Source organism: Podarcis raffonei, chromosome 2, assembly GCF_027172205.1.
Source record: "Podarcis raffonei isolate rPodRaf1 chromosome 2, rPodRaf1.pri, whole genome shotgun sequence".
Lineage (NCBI taxonomy): Eukaryota > Metazoa > Chordata > Lepidosauria > Squamata > Lacertidae > Podarcis > Podarcis raffonei.
This window is the reverse complement of record NC_070603.1, coordinates 37,784,675-37,803,670: the sequence shown is the minus strand read 5'-3', so window position 1 is coordinate 37,803,670 and position 18,996 is coordinate 37,784,675. Positions and strand designations below refer to the sequence as shown.

General features: G+C 44.1%; 1 protein-coding gene across 3 annotated transcripts in view; it reads left to right on the top strand.

The window, feature by feature from the left end:
* TNRC6C (trinucleotide repeat containing adaptor 6C) overlaps window positions 1-18,996 on the top strand; it is a 419,247-nt gene that overhangs the window by 297,498 nt on the left and 102,753 nt on the right. For 2 of the 3 annotated variants that reach the window (XM_053376047.1, XM_053376048.1), the window contains exon 1: window positions 6,650-8,191. The exons of the other annotated variant lie outside the window; for it this stretch is intronic. The gene's annotated coding sequence lies outside the window, so the exon portion shown is untranslated. Of the gene's footprint in view, window positions 1-6,649; window positions 8,192-18,996 lie in introns of those variants that run through there. 3 annotated transcript variants of the gene reach the window in all.

The following is an 18,996-nucleotide window of genomic DNA, read 5'->3' as shown; positions in this document are numbered from 1 at the left end:
ACACACATGCACAGCCTGTCTGGCACTGGCACATCCTGCATTGGCAAGCTCAGTTTGTTTTTGTTTTACTAGCTGTTCTTGCAGCCCTCTGGGGATCTCAGATGGGAGTTAGTTTCCTTTCTCAGCAATGGTAGGTTTTGAAATTAGATTTGTCTGGTGTCAGGCTGATCTTTCTATTGGGGTGCGAGGGGACATTTAAGTAGCCACTAAACTGTAAGGGATAGGAACTCTTGTAAACAACAGACTATGAAAAAAACCAACCAAAGCAATTGGTTGGCTGTCAGGCAGGATAACAGAATGTTGGGGAGCATGCTGTCATTATCTCCCCCGCCCCATATATTTTATTTTGACATCACAAAAGCTTGTCTGCATGTCTGGAAACTTCAGCTAAGTGTACTGTGGGCTGGTTTGTTTTGCATCAATAGCTCTGGGTTTTGAATTTGCATGGGTGTTGTTTTTTAACACAGCCCCCCCTCCAAATCCGCCATATCACAGATCACATCTGTCTCTATGGCCATTGTTTTGTGGTGCTGCCATGGCACAGAAGCATGGATGCAACCCTTCACAGTGCCACCATAGTACAAAAATATGGATTGAAGGCAGTTTCCTATGAATCTGCTTGATTTTTTTTATTCAGGTTCCTGCCACAGCTCCCACCAAATCAGAACCTCTCCATGTTCACAGTCTGCACCATGAACATTACTGCTGCCATAGTGCAATATTATTGATCTGTTTTTGCACACAGCAAAGCTGTCAAGTGCACATGCCATATTATGCTGCCGTTCATGGGCACAGATGTGATCTCTTGTGTGGTAATTTTAAAATATGTACATTTGTGAGGGATGCTTTAAGCTCCTTTTTTATGAAGATGATGATGCAGTCGGTGGGTACAGATAGGATCTGTTGGAATTCCATAGAAAAACACAGACGACACATGTCCTGTGGCATCCTCCAGATCTCTGACATTTGCAGGGCAGTCTGAATGCACCAATGTTAAGCTTTAATTTGATGCTCGGGTGGGGGCGGAATTTTGTGTAAAAACTAAGCAAATTCATTCGTTTTCATTCAGAGGAGCCGACTTGTAACCCTCCCCTCAAAATCTTTCAAAACAGCAGCGCCAGGTTTCTGCAGAGCTAAAAATAACAACAGCAATATACTGAAGCAGATGCAATTCAAGCGCAGGCTAGTCGAGTATTATGCATATAGATAGAAACAAACCCCAGTGCTATGTTTTCCCGTGCAAAATTACCACAGCAAAATTCCCCATCATTTTCATTCCAAGTGAAATATACTCAGAGTCGCAAAGTGATTTCATGCTCTTTATTCAGCTCATAGTGGTGAGGAGGAATGAATGAAAGTCCCCTCAAAGTATCTGCTTTATATACATTATTTACACAATGGGCTGCACATGATTGGCTAATTCCGGAATTCTACTGTAAGCCAATCATGTTGTGGATTCACTTCTATCTGGAGCATGATTGGGTAGTTCCTGCCAACCAATCATACTGCTGCATTGTTCTAGGACCAATCAGACTGCTGCATTCTGAATCCTATTGTTCTAGGACCAATCAGACTGCTGCCTTTTGGATCCTATTGTTCTAGGACCAATCAGACTGCTGCAGTTTGGATCCTATTCAACTCAGTACATAACACCCCTCCCCTCTAAGTTCCAGTCCTGCCCGGGAGGTCGCATTCATAGTCCTCGAGGTACGCTGGCGGCCTACGTGTGCGTTGCGGCCTGGGGTGTTCCCTGGTCCGGGGTTCAGGTTCTGGCTCGTGTTCCAAGGATGCTGGCTGTGATGGGGCTATTTGGTCTGGCGCAACCGGCTCGCTCAGTCGTGGTTCTGGTTCTGGTGTCCTTTCGGCCTCGCAGGTCCTCTCTGTATTTACTGATTCTGCCTCTCCTGCTGGCCCCTCGTGCTCTATGGGCCTCACTGCCCCTCTGTTCCCTTGGGACTCCTCTGACCTTTCCTCCTCCTGGTTTTCTCCCGGGAATCGTCGCCGTATCTGGTCGCAGTGGCGGCGCCAGCATTGCCCCCCATCTGTTAGCACCTCGTACGACACGGGGCCAGTGACCCTGGTGACTGTGGCGGGTACCCATGCTGGGCCTGCCCCAAAATTCTTTGCGTACACTGGGTCCTGGGCCTCGAAGGTCCGGGGGTTCCTGCCTTCCCCCACCACTACCTCATCCTGAGCTCTATCGGGGTGAATGCGGTCCAATCTGATTGCAAGGCGCCGACCCATTAGTAGTTCAGCGGGGCTCCGGCCAGTTGTTGAGCTGGGGGTGCTGTGCTGTGCTAGAAGGAATGTGGCAAGGCGGTACTCCCAATCCCCTTGCGTCATGCGGCGAAGGGTGTCCTTGGTGGTCCGCACCATGCGTTCTGCTTGGCCATTGGTGGCAGGATGGAATGGCGCCGAACGGATGTGGCGGATGGCGTTCTGCGCTGTGAAGGTTTGGAATTCTCCTGACGTAAATGCAGTCCCGTTGTCTGAGACGAGAGTGTCAGGGAGCCCGTGGGTTGCAAACAGCCTGCGTAGTACCCGGATGGCTGCGGACGTAGAAGTGGACGGTACCAGTGCGACTTCCAGCCATTTGGTGTAGGAGTCCACCACTATGAAGAATGTTTTCCCCTGAAAGGGGCCAGCGAAGTCCACATGCAGGCGTGACCATGGTGCTCGGGCGGACTCCCAGGACTGGACTGGGGCCCTTGGGGGATCTGGGCGGGATTCTTGGCAGGCCTGGCAGTGTTTGACCCAGGCCTCTATCTCTCCGTCGATCCCCGGCCACCACACATAACTCCTGGCAAGGGCCTTCATTCTTACTACCCCTGGGTGTGTCTCGTGTAGGGCTGTGAGGACCCTTTTGCGGAGGGGCTGGGGAACAACGACCCTGCTTCCCCATAACAGGCACCCCTTGTGGGCCGACAGTTCATGTTTGCGGGTTGTGTAGCCGGCGAATTCTGGCCCGGGGCTGCTGCTGGGCCATCCCCTCCACACCCAGTCCAGGACCCGGGAGATGACCCTATCTTTCTTGGAATGGTGTGCAACTTCTTGTGCCTGAATGGGGCGGTCGGGAAGCAGCTCCAGGCTCATAACCTCTTGTGCAGGTGCTGGGTCGGGGCCTGTTTCCGGTAGTGGTAGCCTGCTGAGGGCATCCGCATGGCCCATCGCCTTCCCCGGACGGTGAATCAGTGCATACTGGTAGCTGGCAAGGAAAATTGACCACCTGAGGACGCGAGGAGACAGCACTTGGGGGGTCTGCTTTTCAGGGGCAAATAAGCCAAGCAACGGCTTGTGGTCAGTCACCACGGTGAAGGGCCGCCCGTACAAGAAATCATGGAATTTTTTTACTCCCTTCACGATTGCCAGTCCCTCCTTGTCGATTTGCGAGTAGTTGCGCTCGGTTGCGTTGAGTGTCTGGGAAAAGTATGCCACCGGTACCTCTCTTCCATCCGGGAGTTGGTGTCCCAGGACAGCGCCAATTCCATAGGGCGAGGCATCGCATGCTAGCACCACCGGCAGCCTCTCATCGAAGTGTGCCAAGACCGAGTTTGAGACAAGCAAGTCCTTGACTGCCTGGAATGCGGCCTCCTGGCGCTGGCCCCACACCCAAGGGGCCCGCTTGTCCAGGAGTCTGTGTAGGGGCTCTGCTACCGCCGCCTTGTGGGGAAGGAAGGAATGGTAAAAGTTCAATAGTCCCAAGAAGGCCTGAAGTTCAGTCTTGTTCTTGGGCGCTGGGGCATCACAAATGGCCCGTACCTTGTCCCCAGTCGGGTGGACCCCTTCTGTGTCCACCATAAATCCCAGAAAGTCCACCTGAGGCACTCCTAGTAGACATTTTTCCCGCTTCACCTTGAGACCCGCCGTCTGGGAACGGTGCAGAACGGTGCGGAGGCGGTCCTCAAACTCCTCTGGTGTGGGCCCGGCAATCAACACATCATCGAAGAAGGGGGTGACGCCAGGAATCCCTTTAAGTAGAGAGTCCATTAGATTCTGGAATATGCCTGGTGCCACGCTGACACCGAATTGCAGCCGCTTTACCCTGAATGCTCCTCTGTGCGTCACAATCGTCTGTGCCTCTGCTGTGGCCTCATCTACTGGCAGCTGTTGATATGCTTGGGCCAAGTCCAGCTTGCCAAAAATTTTCGACCCAGCCAGGGTGGCAAGAACATGGCTGACCACTGGCACTGGGTATGCATGGGCCGTGAGGGCCTTGTTTATGGTACATTTGTAGTCTGCGCAGATGCGGACTGAACCATTAGGCTTGACGGGCGTGACGATTGGGGTTTCCCAGGGGGCATTAGGCACCGGCTCCAGCACTCCTTGCTTCACGAGCCGGTCCAATTCCTCGTCTATACGAGGTTTCAGGGCGAACGGGACCCGGCGGGCCTTGAGCCTGACCGGTCGTACTGCGGGGTCAAGCTGTAGAGCAATGGGGGGGCCCGTATACTGTCCCAATTTCCCATCGAAAACCCCCGGAAATTCCTTGCATATGGCGTCCACGTCCACTTGTAAGCTAGTGTGGTTCACCCCGGTGACGGCTAGCCCCAGTGGTCCAAACCATGCTAATCCCAGTAAGCTAATGTAGGGGCCCTTGACCACAAGCAAGTCCAGTTGCCGCGTCCGCCCTCGGTATTGCACCCTGAAGGTCCCCACCCCCATTGTGGGGACCTTACGTTTTTGGAAGTCCCGGAGGGTGAATGGGGCCGGCCTGAGTTTGGGACCCCCAGTAGGACACAGTTTCCTTAAGGTCCTTGCCGAGATTATGGATAGAGTTGAACCCGTGTCAAGCTCCATGCGGCATGGGGCCCCCTCTATCTGTACGTCAACATAAATTTTCTCTACGTTGGGGTGGGGCAACTGGTATACCTGGAAGTCCGTGAGCTCTGTCGAGTTGCCTTGGTGCGTTGGGCCCCGGGACCTGGGGCTCTTGGATTGGTCATCTGATGCCTGGCGTCGGGTGGGCCGAGCCCGACACACCCGGGCGATGTGTCCCAATTTTCTGCACTGCCTGCACTCTGCGTTGCGGAAACGGCAGGTCCTCCTCTCGTGACTTTCTCCACAGCTTGCGCAGTTCCCTCCTCGTCGAGGCAGCTGTGGTATGTGGGCTGCTTGAGTGCGCTGCTGTACTCGGTGCACCTCCTCCCTGTCGGATCCTGAGTCATCGGTGAGGTCTTCGTGGTGGACCCTCGGTTGGGACGGCTGGCTCGGCCGTGCCTCTTGCGTCGACCTCTCGGCAGCTTCCGTTGCCAGGGCCTCCTCCAGAGCGACCTGGAACGTTAGGTCCTTCTTAGCGTAGAGGCGTCGTTGCAGCTTCTCATCCTTCAGGCCACCGACGAGGCGGTCACGAAGCATGTTCTCCAGCTCTGAGAAGTTGCAGAACCGGGCGGCTTGGCGGAGAGAGGTCACAAACCCAGTTATGGTTTCCCCAGGGGCTTGCCGCTTTGCGTAGAAGGCATTTCGACGAGCCACCACTGAGGGCTGCGGCGAAAAGTGCCCCTTCAGCTGTTCCATTATTGTTTTGTATGGAACAGTAGCGACGTCTTCAGGCGCAAGGAGGGCCCGGGCAATTTCAAACGTCTCCTCTCCGCAGACGCTGAAGAATATCGCCCTCTTCTTGGCGTCTTCTTCGTCGGTGACCCCTTTGGCTTCTAGGAGGAAGGTGAAACGGGAGGCGTACGCTTCCCAGTCTCCAGATGCTGGGTTGAATGGCGAGAAGCTGTTGTCGGTTGCCATTCTGAGTTCCTTGTGTCCCGGAGCTGAAGCCTGGATACACGGTGCGAGGCAGCGGTGCGGCAGGTGGCGGTGCTGCGGTGCTGTGTGTGGCAGTCAGCTCAGCGGGATCCCATCCTCGTCGCCAGTGAAATATACTCAGAGTCGCAAAGTGATTTCATGCTCTTTATTCAGCTCATAGTGGTGAGGAGGAATGAATGAAAGTCCCCTCAAAGTATCTGCTTTATATACATTATTTACACAATGGGCTGCACATGATTGGCTAATTCCGGAATTCTACTGTAAGCCAATCATGTTGTGGATTCACTTCTATCTGGAGCATGATTGGGTAGTTCCTGCCAACCAATCATACTGCTGCATTGTTCTAGGACCAATCAGACTGCTGCATTCTGAATCCTATTGTTCTAGGACCAATCAGACTGCTGCCTTTTGGATCCTATTGTTCTAGGACCAATCAGACTGCTGCAGTTTGGATCCTATTCAACTCAGTACATAACACCAAGCCTGTGCTTTTTTTTCCACCTGCAACGCGGACGGACCGTATCTGATAGCTCCCTCCGTGCAGATTAGGTAACACACAAGATGGACGGAGGAGAAAGGCAGGCAGGCAGGCGGGGGGGGGGGAGCGCGCAGCGAGCAACAGGGAAAGGCATCAGCTTCGGCTCTCAGGCGGACGAGATGAGAAGCGAGGGAAAGGCGGAGCTGCGGGACTCCTGCCGTCACGCCATTGGCTCTCCTCCCCGCCTCATTTGCATGTCTCAGAGCTTTCTTTTATGCCTGTTCCCCCCCAACCATCACGTGACTTGAGCGGAGGACGAGACTTCCTGTTTGAGGTTGGGGAGGGGAGGAGGGAGTAACTCTCGCGTCTCCCTGCCCCCTCCTCCCCCCCCCCCGCGCTCCGTTGTGGTCTCGCGCTGCCTGCCTGGCGGGGCTCTTGTCAGTTAGTAACAAAATGGCTGCGGTGGCAGCAGCTCTGCTCCTGAAGCGGAGGACAGAGGCGGCGGCGGTGGTGGTGCAGGCGGCTGCTGCTACTGCTGCGAGGAGGAGCGGGGGGCCGGCCCGGCAGCATCACTGAGCTCGGCGGCATCGCCTGTCCCGCCAGCGGCCCAACCCCCTTCCCCTCCGAGCGAAAGCTCCGTCCGAGGAGCCGCTCCTGCTGCCTCCACAAATCCCCCGTATCTCCCCCCCCCCCGAGAACCTCTCTCTCTCTTGAGTCCCTGTGGAGGGGAAGGAGAGCGAGCGAGCGAGCCTGCTGGATCCTGCTACTGATTGGGTGGATCCCACTGGGAGAGAGCCTGACGGACCTCCTTATGAGAAACTCAACGGCTGGATCGCCCTGGGATCCGTGGATCCTGACCCTGTGAGAAAGAAAGAGACTGGATTTCGCCTTCTTTTCTGGATCCACCTATGTTTGGCATAGCTGGGTGGATCCCCATGAGAGAGACTGGTGGACCCCCTCGTCAGCAAGAAGCTTATCTCCTGGATCCTTTTAGGATCCCTGTCTATCAGAGAGACTGCTGGACCTCCCTTCCTTGGATCCACATATGAAAGGCACAGCTGGTGGATTTCGCTGGCATCTGTGGATCCTTGCCTTCTGAGACACTGCCTGGATTGCTCTCCCCCTTGGATCTGCCTGAGAGAGACTGCTAGATCCTTTTCCTGCTTGTGTTCCACGTCTCTCCTCCCTTTTTAGAGAGACCGTACTGGGTACTTCTTGTTTGGATGTGAGACTCTTCTGGATCCCCCGTGGCTCCTTTTTGTTTTTCCTAAGCTATTCCCTTATACACTTCTGGATGGGTACAATTTTCTCCATTTTAATTTGCACTTTTGAAAAAAATATATTCAGATGCTCATCCATATAAACTGAGAATCTCCCAAACACATATTTTTTAAAAGCTGTGTTCTGATCAATTAGAAAGCCTAACATTTTCCACTCTCTCACATCCCAACAGTTCATTTTTGCTGCAACCACGTACATTTAATTTTAGAACAAAATTCCGTGTGCAAAACTCTAGCTGGGGACTCATAAACTGCTAGTTCTGCTTCACTGGAAATAAAAAAGATATTTTAAAAAAGGACCTGCATCTGCTGCACTTCTCTGGGCTGGAATCAAACTGGAGCTTTTAGCTCTTCTACTTGGATACTGTTGATTTCTTGTCTGGTTTCCCCAACCCCCTCCCTCCTCCTTTGTGGCAGGTTATTTTTGGTGGGTTTTTTTTTATTGGAACGGGCATAAATATTAAAAAAAAAAATCCAACAACTGACTTTCTTGGCCGTGTGAGATTTTTTTCGTATTCAACGTGAAAAAATACGGGTACTTTTTGTAAGAAAAAGCATTAAAGAAAGAAAGGAGCACGCTAGTGAAACTCCCAGACGCCAGACAAAATATTCACTTGTTCTTTTTCAAGGAGACTGAGTCGAAAGCTGCCAAAGAGCCCCAGAAGGAAACGAAGCAAAGGTAAGAGGAGGGCCATTCCCTTCTCTTAATTGGGAGGCAGGAAAAGTTAAAAATGTAAAAGACCTTTTAAGTAGTTCAGTGCATGCGCCTCCCCGTGCCATAAGTACAGAACAGAGCTGTTTTCTGTAGTGTTTTTTTAAAATAAAAATTGTGCTGTAGTCTGTAAAATAATAAATCTATGAAGTGCTTTCTAATAATAAGCTATTATATTCAGAGACTAAAATAGACTTGGATGCCAGTTTTAAAACTTCAGTATTTATCAGGCATATTTTGCATGTAGTTCCTTGTCCCTGCAAAAAAATCCCACACCACATCATGCACATGAGAAAATATGGAAAAGATAATAATTTATGGAACAGAATTAATCTTAAATTATTTTAGTGTGTGCATGCTGTTGATAGCATCTCACATTACCATGTGATGCAATGTTTGGAAAATAGTGATAATTAGCCTTGGCAATTTGTCTTGGTTTAAGTGTAGCTAGAATGGAAAAGCTGATTGAATGTAACCAACTGGAGAAAACTTGAACTTCATCCTTGATTGCCTACAGTCAAGTCTAAAAAGATGACTGGATCTTTTTTTCAGTGTTTCTTTAGAATGTAGGCTTCTTTTGTGTCTATATTAAGTTCTTTGCTGGAGTAAAATAGCATTTTACTCCAGCATATTTTTGTGTCACCAGTTTTTCCTTTTATGGTAGCAATGATTAATGGAGCAAACCATCAGTTACTAAAGTATCGGGGTCAAAGTAGGATTTCAGTGTGTACAAAATTCTGCCTGTGCAAATTTTATTATTTAAGTATTTGGAAAACCCTCTGCTTCATTTGCTTCAAAGCCTAAACTTGGAAGTGCAGTAGTCCATGCACAGAAGGTTGCTATGTTTTCAAAATATAGAAAATGTTATCTATGGCTCACTTAAAATAGAATGCCTTGGTTGATATTTTAGTTAGTCGCTTTATAAATTTTAGTTTAATGTCCTCTTTTGGAGAGTTTTTCTCCATTTAAACTCTGTATGTAATAGGGACAACCCATTGTTTTGTTTTCTAAGTCAGGGTAGACCTATCTACTCTGTAAATAAGGTAGTGGTGGTCATTAATTTCAATGATTCTACTCTGAATAGGATTAACATTGGTGACCACCCAATATTTCCATTGTAATTTTGGCACATGTTTATAATATCAACTCATTCTTAGAGATATTGAAATGTGGGTGAGAGAGAAACCAAAATCCTGGCTGAATTGGAATATATAAGAACAAGTAATTGTCACTTATTTTAGTGAAACTCATTGGATGCATCAAATTTTATGGGTAAATTGTTGAGATGCAGCAGATAAATGCTTAGCAATACAGACATAAGAACACATAAGGAAGAAGAAGACAGCTGCAATAAACTATATATATGTTTTTAAGAGCCCATAATATATCGTTATGATTTCTACGTAGTGAGACTCACTTCTGACTTGTTTTTCTATGGTTTGTGTGGCTGTCAAGATACACATTTAGTAATTATTTAATTTTCCTCATAATCCAGATAGAGTTGAACAGTTTGTCAATGGGTAAAGCTTATGATTTAATCTTTCCCCCATAGCTGGTTATTGGAATTTCCACTCATCATCTGACACCCTCTTCCTTCTACCCTTTCTGGCTACTGATACCTAACTGTGAACTCTGATACCAAACAGTGTATCAGAAATATTTAATATTCCCTTCACAGCTACAGACATGTTTTATTCATACAGTTATTTTCCTGTTATCTGATATTATCAATTTTCTGTGCAAGCATTTGGTAACTTTCAGTTTTCTGAATATCTTTCGCAGATACCTTTTGGTAGAAAAGGTGGAAAAGACTATTGTTTTTTGTTTGTTTTTAAAAAAACCACTTGTGCCTTTTCTGTTGCTTTTTTAAAACTTTTGTTAGGTGGTTATAGATTTTAAATGCAATTTTTACTTACCTGATGTTCGTTTGATGTCCTAGAGCATTAGTAGTGGCAAGTTATGATGCTTTCTACTTTTGTCACCTGGGACATGCATGGATTAGTAAATAAGGTACATTATGAAAGAGAGATTCCTACTAATGCTGTAACCAAAGCAATTATGATGCATTCTGTGAACTTGTCAGAGATGCTGCCATTGTAAAACTGACTATTGCACTGATCAAAAATGAAATGGGCTGAGTGAGCACTAGGACTCATAAAGATAGCCCTTTCAGTGCATAGGTGGGAAAACCCAACATGTTTTCCACTATCCATGCATTCTGAAAGAGAAAATGTGCAAATGACAGGAATGGAAACTTGAGTTCATGGTGAATAATGCAAGGAAAACCATAACCTAGCATGCGGCAGCTGTGAAAAAAGCGGATTGCATGCAAGGGATCATGCCTTTACAATATATGGTGTGACCACATTTGGCATTCTGGGTACGGATTTAGTTGCTGCTTCTCAAAAGGATGTTGTAGAGCTGGAAAAAGGGTAGCAAGCAAAATTATCTGGAGGCTGGTGCGGAGAAACTGGACTGAGAAGTATCTTCCTCATACTATAAGTATGGGGGGGGGTCATCCTATAAAGTTGAATGGTGGGAAATTGAGGATAGACAAAAGGTAGCACTTCTTCAGACAGTGCATAGTTAAAGCTATAGAATTTGCTTCCGCAAGATCTGCTGATGGCCAACTTAGATGACTTTAAAAGGGAACTAGATGAATTTATAAAGGGTAAGGCTATCAATGGCTGCTAGTCATGATGGCTATATGCTACCTCTAGGATTAGAGGCAGATTGCTCCTGAATACTAATTGTTGGGAAACAGTGGGAGAGGGCTATCTTCCTCATGTCCTGCTTGTGTGCTTCTCATAGGTTGGTTATTTAGGAAATGGGATGCTGGACTAGATAGGCCTTTGGTCTTATATAGCAAGGCTCTTCTTATGTCAACAAGCAGGCCATAAAACACTTTAATAGTGCAATCTTCTGCATGTTTACTTTTATACTTCAGTCACATTACTACAAGGGAAGTGAGTATAGGATTACAGATGAAAAGCACGATATTAATCCACATGGGGTTTATTTTTGTGTCCTTACACAGTGTGATTAACTGTTGAATCTTCAATACCTTATGTATTTCTAAATAGTATGCCAGTATTAGTTTGTTCTTCAGCTCTGTGGGTGTTAGCTCATCAAGGGCAGGTGTCCTAAGCCATCAGTCTGAAACTATGGTGTATCCTTTTTCTGATTGGACTGTTGGTCATGTCTTTGGGAAATGCATATCACATTCTTCTAGAATAGGTAGTGAAAGCTAATATACAGTGGGAGAGATGAAAGACAAAGAAATGGGCCATATACTTATCATATGTTGACCAACATATTAGACACTTGTCTAATAAGATCACTAGCTAGTATTTCCTGGTGGTGACCCTCATATTAGGCTCCTTCAACATATATTCTACAGTAACAGCAAAAGGGATCTTCATTTTGAAAATAATTTCCATACTAACCACCTGAAGGCTAGACCCCATGTATTGTTTGGAAGAGGTCCTTTCACCACTTTCACCTAGCAGCAGTATTTTGCCCTGTTGCTAAGAAGGAATGGGGTTTTATAATTACTTTTGTGATTCTTGATTTATTCCTGAAGTTGGAATAGATGTATGCTTTTGGTGATCGTTATTAGCCCTCTTGGGCAGCCACAATATTAGGATAGTAATTAAACATTTTAACATTTTGTACTATTTTAAATATTAAATTCCTTTGATATTCATTATATCATAAAAAATCACATGATCACTGCAGAAGAATCATATGCCCAGCAACAGAGGTTGTGTGCGATTTTGTTGTCATCTTTTAGTCAGACATTTTAGCAAGGTGTAACACTCCATCATCAGAATAAATAGTATCCCAAACTCTTGTTTGAAGGCATTACAAAACCTTTTGTTTGTGAAAATAGTCAATCTAGGAAAGAATAAACATTTTTGAGTCTGTTTCTCTGTACTTCTATTTTAAAATGCAAACAGATTTCCATGTGTAGGGAATTCAGTTTTATTTATAAGCAAAATGGTTGCCATAGTGATTGCCAGTTTTGGAACACTTATAAATCTAAAAATGTAGCCTTTAGAGATATACCTACTAAAACATCAACATGAAGATTTTTTGGCACTCAGAATCTTAATGGCATAAAAATAAAGCCGCTGTGTGTGCGAGAATGGATAATACCTTTAAATTACATTTAGTTGTTCTATGCAGCTGGTCTTGTAGAGATAAATATGCACTTTTCCCAATGCTGTCATCTGGCTCCTTTCCAAAACAAGCTGGAGGAGGAGGTCAGGGGTGGGGCAGACTTCTACTTCAGCAAAGGAAGGCTTTCAGATGGAAAGAATTGCTAGAGAAAGTCCCTATGAGAACACTGCAGACTTAAAGCTTAGCTCCCACCCCGTTTCTATTCACACAGGGATATATGTTAATTTATTTGCTTTTTGAAATCTGTTACAATATTTCAGACAAAATCATTTCAAATGTGTACGTCAATACACATTCATTAATCTGCTAAATTTTTCCATCTATTATGAACTATAGAAGGTTGTTGCTTTGTTGTATGACTAGGATTCTCATTCTTTACCTTGTAAGCTATTTTTGGCTTGTGATGTTTTATTGTTTATTTTTAGAACCCGTTTAAAATTCAGATTACAAGATAATGTCATATTTGGAATATTTCTCCCCTGGTCTTGAAGCTGCAGGAAGGAGTTCATCAGGCCATTTAGTAGTAGAGATGAATGATAAGAAACCTCTTAAGTGCCCGGTGATGATGTAGTCTAGCCAATTTTGTATCAGCTGTTACCTTCTGGTGATAATGGGTAGAGGTTTTCAGTAGCTTTATAGAGACATCAGCCAGGTCAAAAGAATTTAAAGACCCGATATATTTTACTGAATTGCAATATGCTATGGCAATAACAAATTTAATTACAAAACTGGCTTTCAATTGTTCATAATCTTTGTATTTAGAGGATAAATATAGCAAGTTGTGGAAACAGATTAGTCATACCTGCTGCCTTCTATCCTGCAGCCCATTCAGAAACATTCTAAATTGAAGGACTGTTGCATTGTTGGCTGTGGAGCTTGCTTTAAAGTATGCGTGCACTGGCTAAGATCGAGAGAGCTCCTATTTATGTGTACAAAGCAGTTGGAGGTGATCATAAAAAAAATATTTCTGGTGGCATCTTCTCATTGCTGATGGGATTCTGCTCCAGAGAACTTGTGATCATTGTGGTGGGTACAGAGGGCTGCTGGACAGCAAAGCTAAAAGTTGTGCGTGGGTGCATGATATTCTGGATGTTGACCCATATTGTGAGTTAAAAGCAAACTTATTAGTTGTAAATATTTCCACTCAGAAATATAGAGTACACAAACAGCTTCATTCTCAAGTAAAAAACAATGTGTATTTTATGAGATATTTTTTTAATGGTCGCTTTTTTCTTTAATCTCGTTAAGCCTTCTATAATTCTAGCCTGTTTTTCCCTTGCTCTCTCTGTGGAAACCTATTATGAACTGTGCCACATGTCAGCATGTGATTGCTTGATTTTTATTTTTTAAATATATTTACTTCAATAACATTCCTCCTGAATGTTCATTTGGGTGTGGTTTTTTATTTTAAGAATAGATGCAACCCATGCACAAACTTTGACCCATGAAACATAAAGTGTCCGAGACAGTAAAGGCTAGTTACCAGAGCCCCTCTTGTTATATTTTACAGCTTAAGAGAGTGAAAGCAGTATCTGTGCTACAGAAGTGATGTTTTATGGCTGGCTGCCCAGATTGTCTAGCTTTGCACACAGCTCTGCAGTTTGTCTTCAGAGGGCTGGAGAGGTGGAATGTATTCTTAATAAACAGCCTCATCTCTGCAGAATTGCATTTCCCTATTTCAAAAAGGGGTCCTTTTTCCAATCTTCATTTTTATTTAAAAAGTTGCAGTTTTACTACCTAATATTAAATTTTGTTTTAAAACTGGCTGGATTACCATTGCTCAAATATCGTTTTAGAAAGACTGCTCTCTGAAAAAATGTTAGTTCCACCCCACTCCCCCTCCGAATAAGATTCCTAATTGGTTTGAATAGCCCTAAAAACAATATTGTTGTAATTGCCACCTTGCTATAACTGCCAGGACAGTAACCCCTTCTTCTCCATCTGCCTTGCTCCTGTGGCATATTGTAGTCAAGGAGAATCATGCACATGGCATACCAATATTTCTATAGCAGTCTTTTGTTGGTAAATGTCTGCTGACCTCTCTTCCCTTGTGTCTGATCATGGTTGTTGTCTCTCTCACCCCAGTCCTTAAGTTGGTATTTCCTAATATATTCAGAGCTGAATTTATTTTATTTTAGAGGGGGTTCTTCAGGAACAAAAGCAAAAGTAAAATTGGCTGCATTCATTTGGTGCCCTTGTACAAGTTCAGGACTTTTGATCCATCAGGAGGTGCGCAATAACAGAGGAAGGGAGCAGATTGCCATTCCCCCTCCCTCTCAACCTTTAGTATCCTGCCCTGAAAATCAGTTGAGAAGGCTCTCCTCCAGAACAGATTTTCTGTTGGATGCAGGTGGGTGTTGTTGTTTTTTAATAAAAAAAGCAGAATTAAAAAAGCAGCGGGAGGCCCCATTAGTTAACGTGGTATCTCAGGTTAAGAATGGTTTCAGGTTAAGAACAGACCTCTGGAATGAATTCAGTTCTTAACCAGAGGTACCACTGTACTCTGTTTTCCCTGTATATTTAGCATGAGTTGTTTTTGTGAAAGGAATGGGAAGGAAAGAGGAAAGCAAGTTTGGGAGCAGCTGCTGCTCCACTGGTCAATGGATGGGGCCAAGTTGGTGGTCTTCCTCAGAGGCAGGAAGTGTGGTTTCCCAGTGGCCCTTGGTGCCATGACTGATGGCAGACATCATTGGTAAATCAGTTCAAACTTAGGTTCTGCGTTAGAACTGCATATAATAATGGCAGACTGCAATGGAAAAGTGATATAGGAACCCAGCTTTATGCTCTCCTGGTTTCACTATTCTATACATCTTCGTCTAGAACCAGACGAAGGGGTTTGTCCCTCTTCCACACCAACGCTAGTAAAGTAGCTTCTCAACTAGATTAGGATAAGAAGTTTCAAACACGTCTGTACAGTGAGGTGTACTATAATTCTTAAATAATGTATGTTATAGGTTGTTTTGATAATTCAGTATAGAGGCTGTTAAACTGTGGAATTAAAACTGCAGCTTTTAAGTGCTACTTTAATCAAAAGAAAACAAAAGGGCAGTATTACGTAGAAACAAGAAGGCTTAATAGAAATAAAGAGGATTATGAAGCAATTTAAGCATTACAACTTCAGATGGCATCAAGGTTGGATGGTATGCTAATCAGTTTTGGCTTTTTACCAGGTAAAATGATGGGTTTATAACCTTTAAGGGCTCAGCTTTCTTATTAAAAGAAAAACTTTGACAAACATGCACTACAGGTGGAATCCAACATTGTTTAAGTTGGGGTCTGTGTGCTCCCCAAATTTCTTTGGAGGGTTCCCCCAATCATCTGGAGAATATTTTGAGTGCACATGGAATATTGCATGGGGGAAGAGAAGAAGGTAAAGTCCTGTTGTGCAGGTTGGTTCATTCTACTTATGAATGGACAGTGTTGGATATAAGCCTGTATTGGCGTTATTGTATTTGGGCATGTATTGATAATGAGCTTAGAAAGGTAGTAGTAAATGAAAAATGATGTAAAACTGCACTGTGTGTAATATTTATGTCTTAAGATAATGAATGTCTCTCTATTTGGCTTGATAGGTTGCCATGAAAGCTGTACCTTTGGAAACTAGCAGATTTGAATATAATTTGAGACAAATTACTTTACAAAAACATCAATACAGAATAAAAAACCCTCCTCTGTACTAATGTTTTTGTATAGTCATTTTTTTTTCTAATTACATTTTTCAAAGGCACAGATAATACCACAAATGTTTCTGCTAGCCTGTGACCATTTCATTAAATTTGTAAAGTACAAGTGTACTAGAATGCTCCATCTACAGCCTGAAACATAGTTTTCATTGTTTCTTTCTGAATACATGTGCAGTAATAATAATGGTTGGCATTCAGTCACCCGTTTTTCCAAAGACAGTTGCTTGCATTGCATCAGAGGCTTTAGGGATGGCTTGTTGGCATGTACAACCACTGTTCTAAGAGGGAATTGGAAAACGCTGTATGCACAGTTTTGGATTGAATATCTTATTTTAAAGCGCTCAAATTGAAGCAGTGTGATTCAAATGAACCTTATTTCATATCAGTGGGGATGTAAGCAAATGCCTGATGAAATCCATGGCCTTGAAATCACAACTTAAATGTAAATATTGCTTCTCCTTTTTTGACTGATAGCATTGTGTTGGTAATGTGCACTTTGTAGTGGTATGGTACATATGCTCCCAATGTAGAGTTTGCCACTCTTGGAATGATACCAATGTAGAACTTTTAATTTATTTTTCTACTGGTTCTAGTTGTAAAAACGTACGGCAGTAATGTACATTTGTACCTCGGGTTACATATGCTTCAGGTTACATACGCTTCAGGTTACAGGCTCCGCTAACCCAGAAATAGTGCTTCAGTTTAAGAACTTTGCTTCAGGATGAGAACAGAAATCGTGCTCCGGCGGCATGGCAGCAGCAGGAGGCCCCATTAGCTAAAGTGGTGCTTCAGGTTAAGAACAGTTTCAGGTTAAGTTCAGACCTCCGGAACGAATTAAGTACTTAACCCGAGGTACCACTGTATTATGGTACACTATGCCTGAGTGTTGCAGTGTGGTTCATACTTTTTCAGAACTACATTTAGTTTCAGAGTATGTCATATTGTTATAAAATAGTGATTGTAGTAGTATTTGCATTTTCTGTACTTTATAAACAACTGTATTGAACTTCTGTTGGTGAAAAATGAATCATTTTAAATGAAAACCATAGTTTCCCATGATTTTTGAAAAAAGTAATTTGAAGTAATTCTTTGGTAAAAACTCAAAAATCCACTGTTGAACAATGTGTTTATTACGATCATCTAAAATGCTACAAAACTGAGGCAAGCTTTGAGTTTTCCAGAACTCCTTTTCAGACAGGCTGTTACAAAAGTAGGCTGGATGTTGTAGCCATGAGATCTGCTTAGACTGCGTTCCAAAATGGAGACTGCAAGCTGAATATGTCCTTTCCAGGTGCTTCAGATATCAGGTTACACACCTCAGATTCTGGGATATAGAAGCAATGGCTAGTCTCTGGTTCTTAGAAATTAAAGTCTGGCTTGTAACTGGCTGTGTAGGAAGCAAGTAAAAGAGAAACGTACATGGCTGTCTTTAATTTATCAAAACCAGGGATTAATTTTGGACATTGTAGTACTTAAAAAGAGTAAATTGAAGCAAAACTGAATGGTATTACCTCTTAGTTGGAGTCAGTCTTCAGGTCATACACACAGAGGTTATGGTTCATCTAAAGAGCAGCATCAGCAGAAGCCTTACACAAGAACTTCTGCTTGTGCAACGGGACTTTCTTTCCCACTTCCCCCCCATGCCCCTTGTAATTGGCTGCTGTAGGTGTATGTCAGAAGAACCCCCAGAACAGCATACATGGGCGGAGGTGTGGGTGTTGGTCCATCTGGCAAGCTGAAATGCTTGTGCAGACTGAATGCTCATCCTAGCACATGGGTTTGGAGCAGATCCGGCTATAAGTCTGATTTACTATCTCATTAAACATAGGAAGTGCAGAAACTACTTCCCTAAAAGCCAGTCTTGTTGTTTTCAAATACAGTGGTACCTCGGGTTACAAACACCTCGGGTTACAAACACTTCGGGTTACAGACTACACTAACCCGGAAGTAGTACCTCGGGTTAAGAAGTTTGCCCCAGGATGAGAACAGAAATTGTACTCTGGTGGCAGCAGGAGGCCCCATTAGCTAAAGTTGTACCTCAGGTTAAGAACGGTTTCAGGTTAAGAACGGACCTCCGGAACGAATTAAGTTCATAACCAGAGGTACCACTGTATGCTTCTCCTAAGGTGAGCAAATTACATAGTTACATGGTGCCATTTTAATATGATTCATGTATTTTATTAAGAAAAGTTGATTTAACAAAATTAATGGTACATAAAAGAGGTTTGCCTACATTAATACTGTAGTACTCAAAAATTAGGTTCATGGATACAATTTGAATTTTCTCTTTTCCTAGTTCTATAGCTATGTGTATCTATAAGTGGCAGCTCATAGGTTCCCTTTTACAAGCTCACCTCCCACTGAGCTCCTTTTTCTCTCTAAACTTTCAGAAATTATTCACCTAGGGTATGTACTGTAAGGTTTGGTAAACTCATCCATATTGTGGCTAATACAGTATTTTTAGCTTACAAGAGTGCATTTTTTGTACTTGAATGGCTTAAGGCAGGATTAAGCAAATTTCATTAAAAAGTGCTCTTTGTGGATTTCAGCTTTCACCTGTATGTGAATAGTATGGAATGATATGATGGCTTCTCATCTTACATTAAAGAGCATTACTGTTTAGTAGCTATAAAATAGTATTTCAGTAGCAGTTAGACTAGAGTCATTTGTATAAGCTACAAAGACAATGTTAAAGAAAAAGGTGCCTTTCTGTTTGAGATTCAGTGTAGCAAGTACAAAGCACTTAATATTCTGCCTTACTAGTATAACCACCATAATAAATCTTAATTCCAAGTATTTCTAAGTCCTCTATTTTGTCACGTAAGCAAAAGTTTTCTCACTTAATCCCTCCCTCTCCTGATTTGATGTTTCCCTCCTCTTGAGAATCCCAGGACCCTTGACATTTCA